This window comes from Leptodactylus fuscus, chromosome 1 (genome assembly GCF_031893055.1).
Source record: "Leptodactylus fuscus isolate aLepFus1 chromosome 1, aLepFus1.hap2, whole genome shotgun sequence".
Lineage (NCBI taxonomy): Eukaryota > Metazoa > Chordata > Amphibia > Anura > Leptodactylidae > Leptodactylus > Leptodactylus fuscus.
In genome coordinates this window covers 97069047-97076461 of record NC_134265.1, presented here as the reverse complement: position 1 = coordinate 97076461, position 7415 = coordinate 97069047, and positions in this window count along the sequence as shown.

Below are 7415 nucleotides of genomic sequence, written 5' to 3'. Positions count from 1 at the left end.
GGAGGGCAGATGTTGCTGGAATAGTTTTCAGGGGCCATGTTGCATTTGCAGAGCCCCTAAAGTATCAATACAATGGAAACCCCTCAAAAGTGACCCCATTTTAGAAACTACACCTGTCAAGGAATGTATCAAGGGGTATTATCATTTTGAGCCTAAAATGCTTCCCAAAAATTAATGTACAAAATGAAAATTGAAATTTTTAAAAATATGCCATTTCGGTGCCCAATACGTTGCACCCACTTTGTGTTGTCAGAGACCTGCACTCCTAAAACTATTAAGTGGGCCATCCCGGGGGTCAAAAAATTATATATGTGGGTGTAAACTGCTGCTTGGGCACACAGCAGGGCTCAGAAGGGAAGGACCACTGTGCGTTTTAGCTTTTGGGGTACAGATTTAGAGGGACCCTCTGGGCGCCATGATGTTTTTGCAGAGCCCTGGAGGTTCCAGTAAACTGGAATTCACCAAGAAGTGACCCCATTTTGTAGGGGCAATTTTAGGGTCTCTGCAAATGTGACATGGTGTCCAAAAACGAAGAATCTAAATCTGCACTCCAAAAGCACATATTTCTCCTTCACATCTGCACCCTGCTGGGTACCCAAATAGCAGTGTATGCCCACATGTATGACACTGGTGTACCCCGGATAACGTACTTAATGCCATATGTGGGTAGAAATGGCTGTTTGGGCACAGCCGGGGACAGAAGGGAAGGAGCGCTATTTTGGTTTTTGGAACACAGTTTGGTTTTTGGACGTCATGCCACTTTTGCAAAGCCCCTGAATTGCCAATAAAGTGGAATCCGCAGACATGTCACCCTATTTTGGACACTACCCCACTGATGGAATTTATCAAGTGGTGTAGCGAGAATTTTTAACCCTTGAGTGTTGCATTTATTTAGTTTCCAGAAGTGAAATCGCAACTGATAGAGAAGTTAAAAATGAAAATTTTACAGATTTGCCATTTCAGTGTGCAACATGTTGTGCCCGACTTATGTCAGCAGAGACACTCCAAAAACTGTTAAACGGGTATCCCAGGCACAACAGCTTTTAGAGCGTTCATCTCTGATACAAGGTGGGCACAACATATTACGCACTGAAAGGACGTATTCCTGGAAAAATGGTCATTTTCACCTCTCACAATCCACTACAGTTATAGTTATATATATATATAAAGTTATAGCAACACTTGGGGGTTAAAAATGCTGTCTGTACCCCTGGATAAATCCTTCAGGGGTGTAGTTTCCAAAATAAGGTAATTTATCAGGGGATTCCAAATTACTGGCGTTTCAGCTCTACAAAAGTGTCATGGCATCCAAAAACCAAACCGTCTGTGCTCCAAAAACCAAATGACCCTTCTTCCCTTCTGTGTCCGGCTGTGCCCTAATATCAGTTTATACCCACATATGACATTACGTGCATTATCCCGGGTACACATGTGTCATACATGTGTCATACATGTGTCATAAACTGCAGTTTGGACATACAGCAGGGAGCAGAAGGAACGGAGCGCTATGCGGCTTTTGGAGTACAGATTCAGATGTTTGGTATCTGGACGCCATGTCATGTTTGTAGAGCCTGTAAGGTACCAGAAAAGTGGATTCCATGGGGTATCAGGAATGACCCCATTTTGAAAACTGTACCCCTCAAAGAATTTATCAGGGGGTGTAGTGAGTATTAGTATCCCGGACGTGACTGCACAGCGGATGGCGAAGAGGGAATATATAAGAGGTGCGGAGGACATTGCAGACACCAAATTCCCTACTATGTCCCCGTAGCTCCTATGATTGGGGGAGTCACTCTGGGGGTCACTTTAGGGGTCACTTCTGGTGTCTGTTCCCTCATAAGCTGTAAATCTGGGGTGTCCCCTGATATCCGCTCACACAGCTTATATATTCCCTACATGACGCACCCAGTTGTGTTCTAATAATTTGGCGATTTTTGAGGGTTTTTGTCTTCACATTGTGAGATGCTATATTTTCTTTATTTTTCTGGTGACGCGGCCATATAAGGGCTTATTCTTTGCGGGATGAGATGCATTTCGTAATGACACCATTTTTGGGTGTCTACATCTTATTGAATACATTTTATTAACCCTTTTTTTACTGGATTTAAAAAAAAAAATCAATCCTGGCATTGAGTTTTACTTTTTTAATTTTACACCATGCAGCGTACAGTATAAGTAACTATTTTTCGGTTGACAGAGTTGGTTGAGGGCTTATTTTTAGCGGGACAACCTGCGCTTTTTATTGGTACTGTTGTCGGATGCATATGACTTTTTGATCACTTTTTATAGCATATTTTGTATGGTGAGATGGCGAAAAATCATTACTTCCGGCGAGTTTTTTCCGTTTTTTTTTTCCGGCGTTCGCCGTGTACATTAAGTATTATTTCAGTTTTATTGTACAGATTGTTACGGACGCGACCAAATATGCATTGTTTTTATTACTTTTTAGTTCTTTTTTTATATAATTCATTTTCTATTGAGAAAAAGGGATTTTTGGGCTTTATAACTTTATTAATTTTTTTCATACACTTCATTTTATTTTTTTTACATTTTTTTTTTACTTTTTCATGTGTCCATTTAGGACACTTCAATCAGCAATACTTTGCTGATATAGAATGCCATGTGAGACACAGCCTGCAGGTGTCCCACATGGCATTCCGTAGCAGGATGTCAGGCTGTGTAGACGCACAGCCTGACATCAGAAGGTCCTGGCAGGATCACCAGGTATGTGGGGGCTCCGGGCAGTCTGGGGTCACTGGCCAGACCCCAGACTACCTTTTACTGCTATCGGCACCCTCCGATCTCGCCGCGGGGGGTGCCGATCAGATTCAATTGTCGGCGGATGCCTTTCGATCGCGCCGTGATGTTTCACGGCGCGATCGAAAGGGTTAAAACGTCCAGTCGGACTCAGTTCCGACTGGACGTTATTGAGGAAGGAGTTAGGTGTTAGTAACACCTAACCCCCGTCCTCCCCGCACCCATCCCCCCGCGAAATAGGTACCTAAAGACAGGACGTATTTTTACAATAGTCCGGTCTTTAGGTACCTGGACCGCAGGCCGTAAATTTACGTACGGCGGTCCTTAACCGGTTAAACCTTGTTGGAGACTGCAAAGGGTCGTCATAAGTTTAAATTCCCATATGAGGCGATCTTTTCTGTCTCTGAAATTCCCCCTTAGTACCAGGATCTTCATATCTTGGGTCATATTATGATTTTGATTACAGAAGTGTTTTGGCACCGGGAAGTCCATTCTTTGCTCTCTAATCGTATGTCTGTGTGAGTTCATCCTCATCCTAAGTGACTGTCCTGTCTCACCTACATACAGGCCCTCAGGACACTTAGTACACAATATCAAATACACTACATTAGGTGTGCTGCAGGTGAAGTTACCTGGGATCTTGTAGTGTCGATCAGAGTTCGGGATCTTTATTTTGTCCATAGTCAGTATGTGCGGGCAGGTTTTGCACCTCTTCTGTCCACATGGAAATGTTCCTTTGTTAGTTGGAGGTGACAGTGAGCTGCTAATAATCATATTCCTGAGGTTTGGTGGCTGTCTGGAACACAGGAGAGGGGGTTCTGGAAATATGGATTTTAGATGGTTGTCTTTTTGCAGTAGTGGATGTAATTTGCGTGTAATTCCTCTCAGCGTCTCCAGGTGGGGGTTATATGTGACAACCAGGGGCACCCGAGTGTTCTCCTGTTTGGTATTGTATTTTAATAACTCCGATCTTGGTGTTCTGGTGGCCCTGGTGATTTGGTTATCAATTGTTCTTGGATGGTAACCCTGCCTCAAGAATGTGTTTTTGAGGCCCCCAATGTGCTTGTCTCTGTCCACCGGGTCTGAACATATGCGATGGTATCTGATGGCTTGGCTGTAGACAATGGATTTCTTTATGTGTTTCGGATGAAAGCTATCCCCTTAGGTAGGTAGGGCAGTCAATCGGCTTCCGATACAGTGATGTCTCAATTTTGTTGTCCTGTATCTTGATGACTGTGTCTAGGAAGTTTATTTCTGAGAAGGAGTGATTGAGCGTCAGGTTGATGGTGGGATGGAACTGGTTGAATTGTTCATGGAAGGTTTTCAGCTGTTGTTCAGACCCAGTCCAGAATAAAATGTAGTCAAACCTTTATATGAGAATACCAGACACAGTGTCCTCTGATCTTGTGATCAGCAATGGTAGTCAATATAAAAGGGTGGTTTTAGGTTTCCTAAGAAATGATCATTGCAATGCATATACAGTATAAATTAGAAGGTCTATACCACATAAATATCCAGCAATGCTACATTTTATCTATATCTCACTTGTAGTTGCAAATACACATTAGCAATTTCCAGTCTTAGGGTGCATGCACACTACGTAACGCCGGGCGTGTATGAGAGCCGTACACGCCGGCATTACGGCAGACTGCCGAACACTTCCCATTCACTTCAATGGGAGCGCTCGTAACAGCGGCGTTTACGAGCGCTCCCATTGAAGTGAATGGGAAGTGTTCGGCAGCCCTGCTGTAACGCCGGCGTGTACGGCTCTCATACACGCCCGGCGTTACGTAGTGTGCATGCACCCTTAATGTGCCAATATGAGCAGAATCTGTGCAAACTCAGACATATAATTATTATTTGGTACAGGAAGGAATAATGGAATAATTTGCCACTTACTACATGATGAAGGTTTTGCCAGAGATGTCTCTCCTATTGCAATAAATATGAAAAGACTAAGAGAAGACATAAGCCACTGCATTCCATTGCATAGTAGTGGATCAACGGTCCTCTTTACAGCAGGTACCAAGTACTTTGCAGCACTTTTTGCTTGCAGCAGAAACACACACAAAAAAAAATAATAATAATCAAGGCAAGCTAAAGTGATCCAATACCATAGAATGAAAAAGGGACTTAAAGCAAACCTCCAGCTCTAAATAACTTTACATAAATTAATAGTACAGGCTAAAAGATGAAACTTTGGAATATATCTTACTAGCTGGTACCCGCGACTTTGTCTGCGGTGATTGTAGCAGTGGGTATATACAGGCGTGGGTAAGGTTTTCGTAGTGTGTATAAGGTATGGGATATGAAATGTAACTTTGTATCTTGTTTTTGCTGTAATTCAGAGAATACGTGAGACTTTTGTGTTGAAGTTAATTTGTATTTGAGCTGCTATACGGTGTTGTGAGAAACTTTACATAGTGACTTTGGGACAGAGGGATGTGAAGTTAACCCTTTCCCGCCGATGGCATTTTTTGATTTTCGTTTTTGACTCCCCTCTTTCTAAACCCCATAACTTTTTTATTTCTCCGCTCCCAGAGTCATATGAGGTCGTAATTTTTCCTGGGACAAATTTTTCTTCATGATGCCATCATTATTTATTCTATATAATGTACTGGGAAGCAGGGAAAAAACTTCAGAATGGGGTGGATTTGAAGAAAAAATGCAGTTCTGCGACTTTCTTACGGGCTTTGGTTTTACGGCGTTCACTGTGCAACCAAAATTACATGTCCCCTGTATTCTGTGTTTTGTTATGATGCCGGGGATACCAAATTTATATGGTTTTATTTACATTTTGACCCCTTAAAAAAAGGCAAAACTGTGTTAAAAAAATTTTTTCTGAAAAGTCGCCATATTCCGACAGCCGTAACTTTTTTATACGTGCGTGTACGGGGATGTATAGGGCGTCTTTTTTTGTGGGACCGGGTGTACTTTGTAGTTCTACCATTTTCAGGAAATGTTATTGCTTTGATCACTTTTTATTAAAATTTTTATCAGAATCAAAACAGTGAAAAAACGGCGGTTTGGCACTTTTGACCATTTTTCCCGCTACGGCGCTTACCGAACAGGAAAAATATTTGTATAGCTTTGTAGAGCGGGCGATTTCGGACGCGGGGATACCTAACATGTATGTGTTTCACAGTTTTTAACTACTTTTATATGTGTTCTAGGGAAAGGGGGGTGATTTGAATTTTTAATCCTTTTTATTTGTTTTTATATTTTTTTTACTTTTTTTTTTTTGCATTTATTAGACCGCCTAGGGGTATTGACATGGGTGGGCGGTGTCGCGGATTGTCAGAGCGGTGGGGGTCGGCAAACATGGCTGCTTCGGAGCGTTAAAGAGAGCCTCCTGGAGTATCGTTAAGGTGAGGGGCAAAGTGGTAAAGTATATGTACAGTGGGGCAAAAAAGTATTTAGTCAGTCACCAATAGTGCAAGTTCCACCACTTAGAAAGATGAGAGGCGTCTGTAATTTACATCATAGGTAGATCTCAACTATGAGAGACAAAATGAGAAAACAAATCCAGAAAATCACATTGTCTGATTTTGTAAGAATTTATTTGCAAATTATGGTGGAAAATAAGTATTTGGTCACCTACAAGCAATCAAGAATTCTGGCTCTCACAGACCTGTAACAACTTCTTTAAGAGTCTCCTCTTTCCTCCACTCATTACCTGTAGTAATGGCACTTGTTTAAACTTGTTGTCACTATAAAAAGACACCTGTGCACACCCTCAAACAGTCAGACTCCAAACTCCACTATGGTGAAGACCAAAGAGCTGTCAAAGGACACCAGAAACAAAATTGTAGCCCTGCACTAGGCTGGGAAGACTGAATCTGCAATAGGCAACCAGCTTGGATTGAAGAAATCAACTGTGGGAGCAATAATTAGAAAATGGAAGACATACAAGACCACTGATAATCTCCCTCGCTCTGGGGCTCCACGCAAAATCTCACCTTGTGGGGTCAAAATGATCACAAGGATGGTGAGCAAAAATCCCAGAACAACGCGGGGGGACCTAGTGAATGAACTGCAGAGAGCTGGGACCAATGTAACAAAGCCTACCATCAGTAACACACTACACCGCCAGGGACTCAGATCCTGCAGTGCCAGACGTGTCCCACTGCTTAAGCCAGTACATGTCCGGGCCCATCTGAAGTTTGCTAGAGAGCATTTGGATGATCCAGAAGAGTATTGGGAGAATGTCCTATGGTCTGATGAAACCAAACTGGAACTGTTTGGTAGAAACACCACTTTACGTGTTTGGAGGAAAAAGAATACTGAGTTGCATCCATCAAACACCATACCTACTGTAAAGCATGGGGGTGGAAACATCATGCTTTGGGGCTGTTTCTCTGCAAAGGGGCCAGGACGACTGATCCGGGTACATGAAAGAATGAATGGGGCCATGTATCGTGAGATTTTGAGTGCAAACCTCCTTCCATCAGCAAGGGAATTGAAGATGAAACGTGGCTGGGTCTTTCAACATGACAATGATCCAAAGCACACCGCCAGGGCAACGAAGGAGTGGCTTTGTAAGAAGCATTTCAAGGTCCTGGAGTGGCCTAGCCAGTCTCCAGATCTCAACCCTATAGAAAACCTTTGGAGGGAGTTGAAAGTCCGTGTTGCCCAGTGACAGCCCCAAAACATCACTG